A 13,741-nucleotide genomic window follows, 5' to 3' on the forward strand; every position below is an offset into this window, starting at 1 on the left:
TTAGATATTCTCTGAAATAATCTTAATAGTAGTTAACATGCATATAGTCCTTTCTCTTTGCCAGGTACAATAACCTGTGATGTACTATTAGTGTTCTCCATTTACAGATGAGACAGAGGCATAGAGAGATTAAATTAATTTGTCTAATCTGCACAGCTAGTAAGTCGTGGAAATAGGATTTGAACCCACATAGTCCAGCCCCAGAGTCCATGCTGTATTACCTTACACAGAGAACTGTTACACTATTACATTAACCATTATACTAGAAAGCATATCTGAAATAGAACTTAAGACATTATTTGTTGAATTCTAGACTGATTTTAATTATACAATTAAGTGAATCTGTTCTTCCTTTATGATGGGATAGTTTTCATTCCATTCCAAGTAAGAGAGTACAAGTATTGACCTGTTTAATAGTTTGTTTAAAATTATAAGAAACAATTGAGAGTTGAGAGTTAAAGATGGAGAAGAGATGGGAGATAGCACTTGAAGTTTTTCTTCTTCAGGGGGGAAAAAAGACAAGCAGAGAATATGGCCCTCAATCCCTCTTTGAGGGGTTGGCATATCAGAACTCCACACCTTCCTTCTGTAATTACTGGACTTCATTTCTTCCAACTGGAAAAAGGCAAGGCAGACATAAGCAACCAGTGGAAATTTATCCTACCAGAAGTAGCTCTCTGCTTATCATATGAAAAAGCGAAAACATTGCCTTTAGTAAAACCAAGTGTGGTATCAGGAAATGGTAGAAGTAAACCATAATTACTCAAAGGAGAGATAACTAACCAATAGAGAAAGAAGCATAGCTTTTACTTTTAAGTAGTTCCTTCCCCTGTGCTTTCCAACCTCATTTTTCTTTCACTTCAGATAATGTTGTACTTTGACAAATTAGTGAAATAAGCTTAGGAAATGTTGCTGTTATGTGGTGGTTTGAATCTCTGCTCCTCTCATTTATTGGCACCTCGCCTTGCCAGTCAGAGTAATGCTTGTCCATTAGCTGCATTTCCCACAGTGTGCTGAATGGAACTAAAGCTATTTTGTCTGCAGCATTTATTTCTTGAAAAGTTGCCCACCAGATTTCATATTTAATGCCAGCCACCAGGATGTGTTTTTAAATATCCACGGCTCCAACCTGATAAGTAACAGAAGAATCTTACCTGAAGAAACCTGGCCTCTGTCTATTCTAACAAGCAGTCACACTTCTGAATCCCATATAACTTTAGGACTTGCTATCTCTAACTTCCATTCCTTCCCTTCAGGGGAAGGGAACAGTTTCACTTAAAAAACGATTTGAACTGACCCCTATTCCAGATCAATTTGCAATGCATTGAGGTATTAAATGCATTGCATTTGATTTATAGCCTTGTTTACTCTGCATCACCAAACCCTAGTGGATTCAGAGGGAAGCTGACCACAGCTGAAAATACCCAGATCTGGTTTACCTGAGGAGAGCTCCTGTTTGTATTGAAAAAATACGAAATTTCAAGAGTTTAAAAGTAAATGCAAGCAAATACAACCATCTGTTCCATTTTGTTCCCTTGATTAGGAAATGCCTTACCAATTATTTTTCTTGTCTACTTGGGTAGGTGTCAAGGTATCCTTTTTATACACATAGCTTTCGTTTCCGATGCATCCTTCAAATTGCACAGACATATTCTACAAATCATGCAGAGGAGAGAGCTTTAAAATTTAGATACTAGAGAGGAAAAAATTTAGAAAAGTATAATTGTCAGCTTGGGCAATCATAGCAAAATACTATAGATGGAGTGGCTTACACATTGAATATTTCCTTTCTCACAGTTCTGGAGGCTAGACATCCCAGATCAAGGTTCAGCAGTTTTAGTTTCTGGCAAGGGCTCTGTTCTTGACTTGCAGACAGCTACCTTCTCACTATGTCTTCACATGTCTGAAAGAGAGTTTGGTCTCTCTTCCTCTTTTTTTTTTTTTTTTTTGTTTTGGAGAGGGAAATAGAGGAAGGTGAGATAAGGGCAGAAGGAGAGGGAGAGAGAAAATCTTAAGCAGGCTGCACGCCCACACCCAGCACAGGGCTTGATCTCACGAACCTGAGATCATGACCTGAGCTGAAATCAAGAGTCAGATGCTTATCCGACTGAGCCACCCAGGTGTCCCTTTTATTCCTCTTGTTAGAAGGACACCAGTTCAGACTAAGGCTTCATCTTTATGCTCTCATTTAACCTTAATTACCTCCTAAAACTCTTATCTCTTTGTATAGTCAGACTGAGGGTTAGGGCTTTAGCATGTGAATTTGGCTGTGGGTGGCAAATACAGTACAGTCATAGCAGAAGGTATTTCTTTTCAAGATACTCAAATAATACTGTTACCCCCAAACTAGACTAACATATGGTGTGGACAAGGTGACTTAAACATTTACAATTGGTCTCAAGTAGATAGTGCAGTATAAAAATAATGTATTTTATAATACTTTAAAAACAGTGCTATAACCTTTTAAAATGAAAATCTGGGTTATTATTTATCTCCTCTGTTGCTGTTTTTCTGTTCTGTTTCCATCCATTATATCCAGTCTTAAAGTGTGCCTGAATAATTTTCCTTTCTCAACTTTCACCTGAAAGCCTTTTTGAGCAGTATGGCAGATATTCTACTAAGCCTGTTCTTCAGGTTTAAATAATATCCATTCTGTTCCTTGTCAAAAATTCATTGTCCTAACATCTAAACTGGTAGTCTAGAAAATGTGATCTTTTTCTTTGATTTCATATAGCTACTTCCTGAATTTTTCTTCTCTTCTAAAATAGTTTATTTCACCTAGGGAAAACCATTTGTTTGTCCTTTCAGCTTTCTTTAACATGGATTCCTAAGAGATTCATAACTCCAGAGGTAGTGATGTGTCCTTTAGTTTATAAGACTGATAATTTGAAGAAAACTTAACTCTCACAGCCAGCCTGGGAGTACTGAATGTTTATTTACTTAACATTGTACAAGGTGCATTGAACTACATAAAATAAATATTCTTCCTGACCCCTAAAGTAGGTTAGGTTCCCTTGCTATAATTTCTCTTACTACTTTGTACTTTCCCTTCATAGCACATATCATAATTGCTAGTAGTTAATATTTTGTACAACTATCTGTTTCATGGCTTTCTTCTGTCTGAGCCAGGACTATAGCTGTATTCACTGTTGTAGCCACTGCATTTTATAGAGTTCTGGCTCATATTCCGCTCCTAATACATATTTGTTGAGAAAATAGATCATAAACATAGCTCTTTTTTTTTCAAGATTTTATTTATTTGTTTATTTGACAGAGAGCGTGTACGCACAAACAGGCAGAGCAGCAGGCAGAGGGAGAGGGAGAAGCAGGCTCCCCGCAGAGCAGAGAGCCTGATGCGGGGCTCAATCCCAGGACCCCGGGATCATGACCCAAGCTGAAGGCAGATGCCTAACCAACTGAGCCACCCAGGCAGCCTGATAAACATAACTCTTAAGACGAGGAGGAAACAGACAAATGCCAAATGTGGTACACTTTATGGCAAGGTGGTGGTATATGCAGCTGATGAGTCACAAACTCTACCTCTGAAACTAATAATACAGTATATTAATTGATTTTAAATTTAAAAAATGAATAAAAATCATTGGCAAAATGGGAAGGGGGATGTGCTTTACAATAAAAGAGGATTAAGAGTCAAAATAATCAGATGCAGTATATGGATCTTCTTTGGATATTGATTCATCACAAAGCATGTCAAAAGACATTTTTGAGGCAATTAGGTAAATTTGAATATAAGCTAGATATTAGGTGATACCAAGGGATTACTGTTAATTTTGTTTAGGTATTGTGGTTACCTAATAAAATGTCTATATTTTCTTTTAGAAGTGACTACTAAAATACAGAATATTTTAATAGAAGAAAGGGGATGTATAATAAAAAAAATAAAACTCCTGAAACACATCTAAAAAGCTCATAATCTAATGAAGCAAGAGACAAAAATACACGGAACAATTAAATACTGAACAGTAAGTCAAATAGCAGAGACCACGATAAGAGTAAAGAGAATGACCAGTGCGTTGCAATGGTAAGAGTCTTTATCAAACAGGCAGGACTTGAGCCTGGCTTTGAAGGGTGGAGATTTCCATGAGGAGGAAGGCATTCTGAGCTAGAGGGAAACAGCTTGAGCTGTTAGAAATACTAAGTAATCCCTTTAGTTCCAGTCCCTCATTTCCAGTACTAGCTATGGTTATGCTTGAGAAACATGGTGGCTTCCTTCTGAGACTCAGAGCAGAAGTCCTCTATGTAATTTGCATATCTCTCCATTGTGACCATCATCACCCCACTTAAATAGCTGGTTAGCTTCCCTCTACTACATCCATCACTCTGTGCTTTAAACAGAAAGGCCTGTTCTCAGTCTTCTGTTTAGTGGGGAATGCCAGGAGTGTTACACCTCCACATGGTAAAAAATAACAAGAATGAGAAGAAGCTAAGGGAAGACTTTAGTGTTAATGTTTCTCATATTCCTAAATACCCTTGGCTTCAATTACTATCCCTAAACTGTGCCCAGAAATGTGGATATACTTGTCCTTGAAGAATTGACTTTTAAAGTGTTTCAAATTTTCATGCCCTCTCTCAGATCTTTCTGTTCAGTTGTGCCGTTTTTTGGTTGTTTTTTTTTTTTTTTTTTTTTTTTTTTTTTTGCTCTAGGCACACTAGGCAGGGTTTGTGCCAGCTGTTAGGAGGCTTTAGTGGAGCAACTGTTCTTGCTCTCAGCTACTAACTTGCCTTAACAGCATAAGGTGTTAAACTCCATGTACAAAACTCTGTAGGTCATTAATATCAAACTTGGTTATAGTTGGATTAATGGCTTTCCTTTCTATAAATATGTATTCAGGAATGTTATGTGTTCTTGTCATTGTGTCTTTAGTGAGATTTATGGATTTGATAATGTCTCCCTGCATGTAGCTCTTTTACTGCACAGCAACCCCAAAGCTTGTCATTATGGACCAGTCTTCCCCCATGCCCCTGCTCCTTCTGGGGGAAGATAAAGGCTCCAGATACTCTCTGGATAGTGAACAGTATTTCCTGTTATTAGTATAAGAAAAAAAGTACTCTGAAGAGGAAAGAATAGATTTCATAGGTTATGACCTGGGCTTTCTTCCCTTTTTGCTGTATTTGTGTTCCTTGATGAGCCATCTCATTTACTCCCATAGCTTTAATAACCATCTACCTATATGTCAGAGATAAAATAAAATCTAATTAATCTTTGTTTGGTTTTACATTTTTCCTCAGCTGTAGATTCATATTTCTGTCTATTTTATACCTTCACCCAAGATCTTATACCTTAAATTCACCACATAGTGTAGTGTTTAAATAAATACTTAGCATTGGAGACAGACTACATGGATTCAAATGTCCCTGCTTCCACTCTGCCCCTCCTTCCCCTACCCAGTTCATTTTCACCATACTTGAAATTGTCTTTTTATAAAATATAAATCAAATTATAGAAGTCTCCTGCCTACAACTGTCCTTTTTTTTCCTAAAATAAGATCCATATTCCTCACAAACTAGTTTATGTTTCCCTGTTCCACTTCATATCATTCTCCCAGCTCATCCTGCTCCAGCCATACTGGCTTTTTCTGTTTCTAAAACATGCTGGACTTTTTCTCTCTGCTTAGAATGTTCTGCTTCCAGATTTTATGTGGTTGACTCCTTCTGTCAGCAGATTCAGATAGGCCTTTCCTGATCATTCATTCTAAAGCAGCCCTTTGCTTCAGTACCTTCTAAGTCCTTACACTGTCTTACTGTGATATCACAGTAATAAAATCATGGCATGACGAAGCAGTGTAGTATGTGATTATGAGCACAGGCTCCAGAGCCAGACTCCCTAGGACTGAACTCTGGTTTTGTCTGCTTACTAGCTCTGTGATTTGTATCTCTGTTCTTGTCTTCTGTGAAATGAGGCCAACAGTAGTACCTATCTTATAGGTTGTAGTAATGGTTAAATAAATTAAAACTTGAAATGTGCTTATAACAGAGCCCACAGCTAGTACTGAACCAAGGTTATAGTATTATTGTCTTCCTAGACCTAATCAGTCTGAAATTATCTTGTTTGTTTAATAGCTTGATCTGTTTGTTGTCTGTCCCTTCCATTCTAAACTCCACGCTCCGCAAGGGTAAAAGAATCTTACTGCCTATTTTCTTCACTCGCAAAACCCCAGCACCTGAAAGGCATCTGATAAATATTTGTTGAATGATTAAATGAATAGATAAATAACACTCAATAAATTACTTAATCCCTTGAAGCCATCATTTTCTTTATGTAAAATGTGGATGATATGTTACTGCGAGGATTAACAGAGATAATTTTATGTCCTTGGAACAATGTATAGCACAAAACTGATATAGGTGTGTGTCTAAATAATTGTATCTGTTATCCATTCTACTCAAAAGATTCTTTATCCTCTTGCTTTGTTTCTATCCTCCTTAATGGCTTTACTACTCATCTGGTTGCCTCAGATAAAAACCTCAGTCTTCTGTTTTTCCACCCCTTCTCCTCATCCCACACCTAATTGTTCAGTATATTCTATCTATCCTACCTCTTAAATGTCTCTAATCCATCTTCTCATTCCCCACTAGTTTAGATGCACATGATTTCTTGCTTAGCCTATTTTAAACAACCTTCTGATTGCTTGCTTTTCTTTTCCACTCTCAACCCTAAAGCATCTGCTTTATTATAGCCAGTATTCTAGAATATAAATTTGATTATCTCACTACCTTGTTTAATAACCTTCGGTGATGCCCACTGTCCTCAAATTAAGGCCCAGAAATCTTCATAAGTATGTGAGGCTCTTTACAATATGACTGGAGTTTTGGCCTTTTTGTGTCCGCTCCAACCTTCCCCTTCTTTTTTTTTTTTTTTTTTTAAGATTTTATTTATTTATTTGACAGAGATAGAGACAGCCAGCGAGAGAGGGAACACAAGCAGGGGGAGTGGGAGAGGAAGAAGCAGGCTCCCAGTAGAGGAGCCTGATGTGGGGCTCGATCCCATAAGGCCGGGATCACGCCCTGAGCCGAAGGCAGACGCTTAACCGCTGTGCCATCCAGGCGCCCCAGCCAACCTTCCCCTTCTCATACTCTGCTTTGACATGCTGAATTTTGACCAGATTCGCCATGTTATGACATGCCTTTGCACCTTTGCTCATGCCTTTTCCTTTGTTTTCCCTGGTCCTCCCCATTAACCTCTCCCTTTTTATTCTGCCTTGTTAATTCCTCCACAGTTGTTACTCTATTTGTGAAGCCCTCCCATGAGTTCCTAAGACAGAAGAAACACTTTCCTCTTGTTCTTCCCATTGTTCTTATATTATTAAGGGTCAAGTGGTATACTGACAAGTTCCATGACTGATGCTCAGTTAATCTAACGGCTAGCTTCTTGGAGCTAAGACATATTTATAAAAATGCATGCAATATGTGTATCTGTATAAAGTATATGTCAGTGTGTGTATGACTCGTGTGTGTGTGTGTGTGTGTGTGTGTGTGTGTATGTGTTCCTTCTCTGAAGACTGGCAGAAGGAAGGAGTCCTTATACCCTAATATTCCATGCTGCAACATGGAGAGAACTAACCAGGGAATTGAGATTTTGAGTTTTCTTGAAGCTTAAAGTACAAAGAGTTTACACGGACAGGAAATCCCAAGATTCTTGGTATTTTCTCCAAATGAGGAGAGCAGAGGGATTTCCTGAGGTTTTCCTAGGTCATACTAGAGATTGGGAGCAAGAAAGGGGAAAGGAGGAGGTGGGGTTGCTAGGCTTCTGGACAAGATTTCTCGTCTATCTCCTTACTTGTACTGGGTTTATCCTACCTTGATCTGTCTCCGTGCTGACTCTGAGCTGTGGCTCCTTCTTGGTTCACACTTCTGCTCTTCCTAAACTGTGTCTCAAGACATCCCAGTACCACTCAGAGTGCTTCTGTCTTTCGGCTTCCTCAGCAGCATGTCTGGTCTTGCTGGCCTTGGCTATTGTCCCTTCTTGACCTATTCTGGCCTTTTTTACTTCTCATGATTCTGCTCTGACAAACGCCACGATTCCTGGTATTTGACCCCAGCCTGATCTGATGACTGATTCTGCTATGCCCTTTGGTTTTCCCGGAAGGGGAACTTGTAGACTGTCAGGGGAGCCTGATGATACCCTGGGGCCAGACTGTGACAGCCAGGTGTGCTCGGGCCCCTCAGCCGCCTGAGGGGCCCTTCTCTGGGTATTCAGCTAATTGGGGATGGACAGTTACTGCAGTTTTCTGTCAACTTGTCTTTATTGTATTGATAAGATATTTTAGAAGCCTGCAATGCATGCTAATGACTAAGCAGTAGGGTTGTCGGGAAGATTAGGAACTGCTTGAGAACAAGAATGTCTTCTACTTTGTTTTCCTTTCTCTTATTCCCTCAGCATACTTTAAGTCCTTAGTAACTGTCATCAGAGTAATAATTACAGCGTGGCCGGATCACAGTTTTTTTGTTGTTTTATTTTGTTTTAGATTGTTTCTTGTGTTAATAAACATCCCCTTTGAAATTGGGAGAATAAAAAAATAGATTGCTCCTCATGGTGAGAGAGAGGTTGATTTAACTGTAGTGAAAAATGTATAGATAGATACTAGTCCGGAGATTTTTAAGTATGCTTTTTTTATATAGCAAAAGCTATCCTCTTACACTGTTGAGATTTTGTTGTTAAGGTTATTATATTTGGGGAAAACATATAAGTCCTTTATTCCTTTTAGAACTGTAAAAAGATATGAAATAGCATGTCATAGGTTATTTCCTTCCATGAAAGATTAGGATCCCCACTGATATCCTGTAAACTTCAAGGCTGATCTTTTCTTTTGGGGAAGAAAATTAAGGCATTTCTATGTGGAATTGAAATGAAATATATTCATCAAATAAAATGGAATTTATTCCATAGTAAAAAGAACAGTTAATATATGTGTGTGTGTGTGTGTGTGCGCGCGCGCGCGTGTGTGTGTGTGTGTGTGTGTGTGTGTCAGCCCTTTTTAGAGACCACAAAAGGGAATCTCTTCTTCTTCAATTTACATATGCAGCCCAACTCTAAGGTTGTTTGTGTTAAGAATTTCTAGGTTTCTCGGCAAGAATTTTCAGCCTCACAATTTTCAACTACAAATGCATGGTTAGTTTAATAAATGCACCAAAAAACCACTTCCTTTAAAATTGTATTGATAATGTGAGCTGTTATTTTAAAACTCGGCTCTCCATTTGAAAGCTTGCAAAGCAGACTGTACCTTAATCTTTAAACAGTACTTCTGGGAGGTAGGAGGAGGAAAAATGGCTACATGGGCCTTAATTCTTTATCTAGTTCCACTGTCCCTGTGACCTTTGTCTTTAAGGAAGAAATTGTGACTTTTTTTTATTCTTGCAAATGTTGAAGCACTTTCTATTGTATGCTAAAACTAAGATGCAGCATAATATAGCTGGTATTTTTTTATTCCTCAATATTAGACCCCAGGACAAGTACCTGTGTGAGGCTTAGGCCCTAAAATTTTACATTTAAAATTTTGCTTATTTCACATAAGTAGCATTGTTTCCTTATAGTTGAAGATGCCTGCTGATTATGCATGAGGTAGACAAAATGATCATGTATACTTTCTGTTGTTAGCACACTTTAAGATGGGGCTTTCAGATTTGTGGTTTGGGTTCCGATTTAGTCCTCGTATCTCTGGTTAAAGGAGATACCCTCTTTGGGTTGGCATTTGTTGGGGTGAGCTGTCTGTGCTAGTTTCCTGAAAGGCTACTGTAATAAACGATGTTTGGAAATTGCAAAATATTCTTGAACTTGTGCCTAAAATATAGTAGGTTTTTGATAAATATTTATCAGTTGTGTGCATACATATCTGTATGTCTTCCTACATCTTGATCCCTTATTTCCTCTCCATGTTCTATTAGCAAATGTATGGATTAGTAAATATTACAGCAATCCTAGTTACTTAACTGTGTGTACAGACTGTGTGCTCAGCAGTCCTAGCTTGTATTTTATGTTACTTTACAGTATAAATAGGTACTTGTATTACTGAAGAAGGGATCTCAATGTTCAGGCACTTCATATAATGTCAGACTTGGCATTTGGACTCAGATACACTTGAATTCAAATCCTATTCCTGCCACTTTCTGCAAATCCTTGAATAAGAGACAGTCTTTTTAAGCTTCTCATTTCTTGTCTTTAAAATAAAAATAACAGATCCTCCTTTATTAGGTCGACAGGACAATAAAAAAGATAATATATAATGAGCATATAGCTATGTGCTTGATTCAGGTAAACATTTAATAAATTGTGATTGCTGCTGTTATGTTTGTCACTGTCATTATCAGTAGTGGTCAGGCTACTGTTAAAGACTTACTTGTTACACTTACTCTTGTTAAATTCCATCATGCAAGTTCACTTTATTTATTTATTTGATGATGGGCTATTTCTTTCTTTCTTTATTGATGATGGTCCAGAAAACAGAAATGTTGTTTTGAGTCTTCAGGAGGGAGGAATTTCTTCCTCTTCTCTTAGTGTGGCTCATATTATTTAACATGTTTTTGTGGAAGCAGCTTGTGTGGCTAGGATTGGTCATAGATGGTACTTTTATGATTAATAAATTCTCTAAGAATGTAGAATTTTCATCACTGGGTGTTTAATTTTAAAAAGAAAAAACTCTTGAAGAAACACTGGCAAGTCATACAGCTCTGCAGCAGATAAAAATGTATCAGCCACTTCCCAAAGCTTCCCTAGTAGTTTAAAGACAGAATGCCCTTGACGGTCCTCCTGACACATACACAAGGGTGAGATAGATATAGGTAAACACATAAACAACTCTTTGGAAACAGGTGAGAACGAAAGGCCCTCACCACCAAGTACAGTTTTGAGCTTCCTACAGTCCTGGTCCTCTCTGCCCTCTTGCCCTGAAATATGCCCCTCTGCCCACCCTGCGTGCGCAAGCACAAGGCAGAACACAGTACTTGGGCCTCTCCCTTTTCTTCCCACTCCTATCAAACTTCATGTTTCTGAAGAGTTCATATTATAAGCTACTTTCTTCAGTTACGTGTAATCAAAAAGAGGAGTTTGCAAATTTAAGGAATCTCTAACTGGTGAATTTTGCTTTAGGAAAAAATATTTAGGAAAGGGAAAAGGATAATGGGATGTTCTTCCCTTTGAAACCCTACCTCTCTTCTATGTTTAAAATAAGATATTTTTTAATATCTCTGAAAGTCAGGGAATGAGAAGATATGCAACAGCAGTTGTGTAAACATGCAACTGTACAATACAATTCCCTCTATGAATGGGTTATTCTTTAAAAAAAACTTTCAAGACTCACTGAAGTTTACTTGGTTTTCTTACATATCAACTATTCCTTTAGTGTAGGTAATACTCACTTTGCACAGTTGTGGAGGACCATAAAAAAGGCCATTCAAATAAAAACCATGAAAAGCAGTCTTAATAATCAATGGGAAAAATCAGGTTGCTTTATAAACTTTAATAATTTTTGTCAAAACATTAAATCTCTTGCTTTCAGCTATAAATGTATATGGAAATGAAAAAAGAGTAAAACTAATATTTATGTAGTGTAATTTAAAACATTAGAGGGGCGCCTGGGTGGCACAACGGTTAAGCGTCTGCCTTCGGCTCAGGGCGTAATCCTGGCGTTATGGGATCGAGCCCCACATCAGGCTCCTCCGCTGTGAGCCTGCTTCTTCCTTTCCCACTCCCCCTGCTTGTGTTCCCTCTCTCGCTGGCTGTCTCTATCTCTGTCGAATAAATAAATAAAATCTTTAAAAAAAATAAAAATAAAACATTAGAAACATTGTGAAGTGTAAAGTATTTTATTTCTTTGTAAAAAACCTGTGGAGAATAATCTGAATAGTGCTTGTCTTCCTATCCTATAACTTATGATATGAAGCTAGCATCTTTTCTAATGCCTTGACGAATTGTCATACTCCTAAGTTTGCATCAGCTTCCAACGTTTTATCCTTAATGCTTTCAATGTTGTGAAATATCTCCATATTGCTTTAATGTGAAGTTTTTTGCCAGCCTGTCACTTCCTCTAGACAGCTTTATTCTTTTCATCACAACTACTTTTCTCATTTGGGTCAATAAGTTTGCCGCTCCCAGTTTCCTCAGGCATTGCTAGGGTCTCTCAGATAGTGACGGTTTCAACATTTCCATGGTCAGTTCTTCAATAACTGCATTTACATTTGATTCCAGTTTGACTTCTAGCATTGATCACTATTCAGTTCTTTGCCACACCTTCCTTTTTGTTGACCAGTTCTGTCTTTTGATTATCCATTCTTGTAAAATGTATGTGACAGTAGTACACGTGTTACTGTCTGTGTGTGAACCGAATAACAGATGCAAAGTGACCACTTTCAGACTTTGAAAGAAGTGACCCGATTGGTCACTGATGCGTATGTTATTTATGTACTGTTTTGTGAACTGAAAAGCAAGTATTGAAATTTTTATTTTATGCAGTTTCATGCAGTTAGTTACATTAATATAATGTGGTAAATTTGAGCCACGTTGTTAAGTAACTGGTATTATTTACCTAAACTGTGGCAACTGAAATTTACCCATATCAGAAGTGTGTACAGCAAGGATATCAGTGCTGGAAAACTGGCACATAGGCCAGATCATAAAAGCTGGTCCGGATCCAAAGATTGCTTTCACTTTGTTTCATAATTACTACCCCATCTAGCAAGTAAGGAAAAGATGTGAAATCAAAGATGCATGGAGGGGCAGGTGGGTTCCCTTCCCTGATGTCCCCCTATGTCCTGAAGATGTTTTAGAATTTTAGTGGTCTCAGCAACCACTTGACTTGCTGACTTTATCTCTTTTGTTGGGGATACCATTGAGAACTAGAGAGGCAAGTTAATTGCTCAAGTTCTCACAATTAGTTAATGGCAGCATGGCACTAGAAGTTAAATATTTTGGTACTTGGTTCTGGCATTTATTCTTTTACCACCTTTCCTTTCTTTTAATCCCCTTCAAGCACATCCTATTACTTCTGTGTAATGGGCTATGAGATAATGTGGACTGAGGAGCTTTTCATTGTGAGTAATACTCTATTCTAGGTGTAATACCTCAAAGGTCAAACTAATAGGACTTTCATTTCTCCTACTGCTAGTAGGGACAGGAATAATCTTGTACCTCTGTAGCTTTTTGGACAAGGGGAGCCCTAATCCAGATTGTATATATCTGTTAACATTGCAAGCTGCAAAATCCTTTAAGCTTCTCCTAGATTCTAGCATACTTCCGATATATCGGTTGCAGCTCCCAAACTGCTTTACGATGTTTTCTCTGACATAATGAAGCCTTTGGCCATCACTGCTACTTTGAAAATCAAAGCCTTTTGGTCTCTAATGGAATGTTTATAAAAATACTCCATTTTGAAATTTGCTCAGGAAAAGGAAGTATGGTAAATGATGTTAGAATTCCCTCTGGCTTGCCTTGGCATTGATTCATTTAATGCTATGTACTCTGGAAATATCTGGAATTAGTGTGAATAAGAGTATTAAAACCCAAAGTTAAATAAGCTCTTATCTTCGTTGTCTTCTTTTATGGAAGTATAGCATCAGATATGCAGCCCTAATTGTTATTTCTATATGACTTGATTAATTTCCCTTTGCCAAATCTAATACAGTAGTCGAGGGTAAGCTTAAAATTCCTAATAGCTATGTCAAAAGTCTCATATGTTTCCATTCTTTTGCTAAGGTTAGAGTTAAAGATTTTATGTATTTATTTGATTGA

At 37.8% G+C, this 13,741-nt stretch overlaps 1 protein-coding gene across 2 annotated transcripts in view; it reads left to right on the plus strand.

Annotated features, from left to right (window-relative positions):
- The window catches only part of OBI1 (ORC ubiquitin ligase 1), a 42,096-nt gene that overhangs the window by 21,382 nt on the left and 6,973 nt on the right, over positions 1–13,741 (plus strand). The window lies entirely within an intron of this gene.

The sequence above is a fragment of the Ursus americanus genome, chromosome 10 (genome assembly GCF_024610735.1).
Source record: "Ursus americanus isolate L20-20 chromosome 10, mUrsAme1.1.p, whole genome shotgun sequence".
NCBI classification, from domain to species: Eukaryota; Metazoa; Chordata; class Mammalia; order Carnivora; family Ursidae; genus Ursus; species Ursus americanus.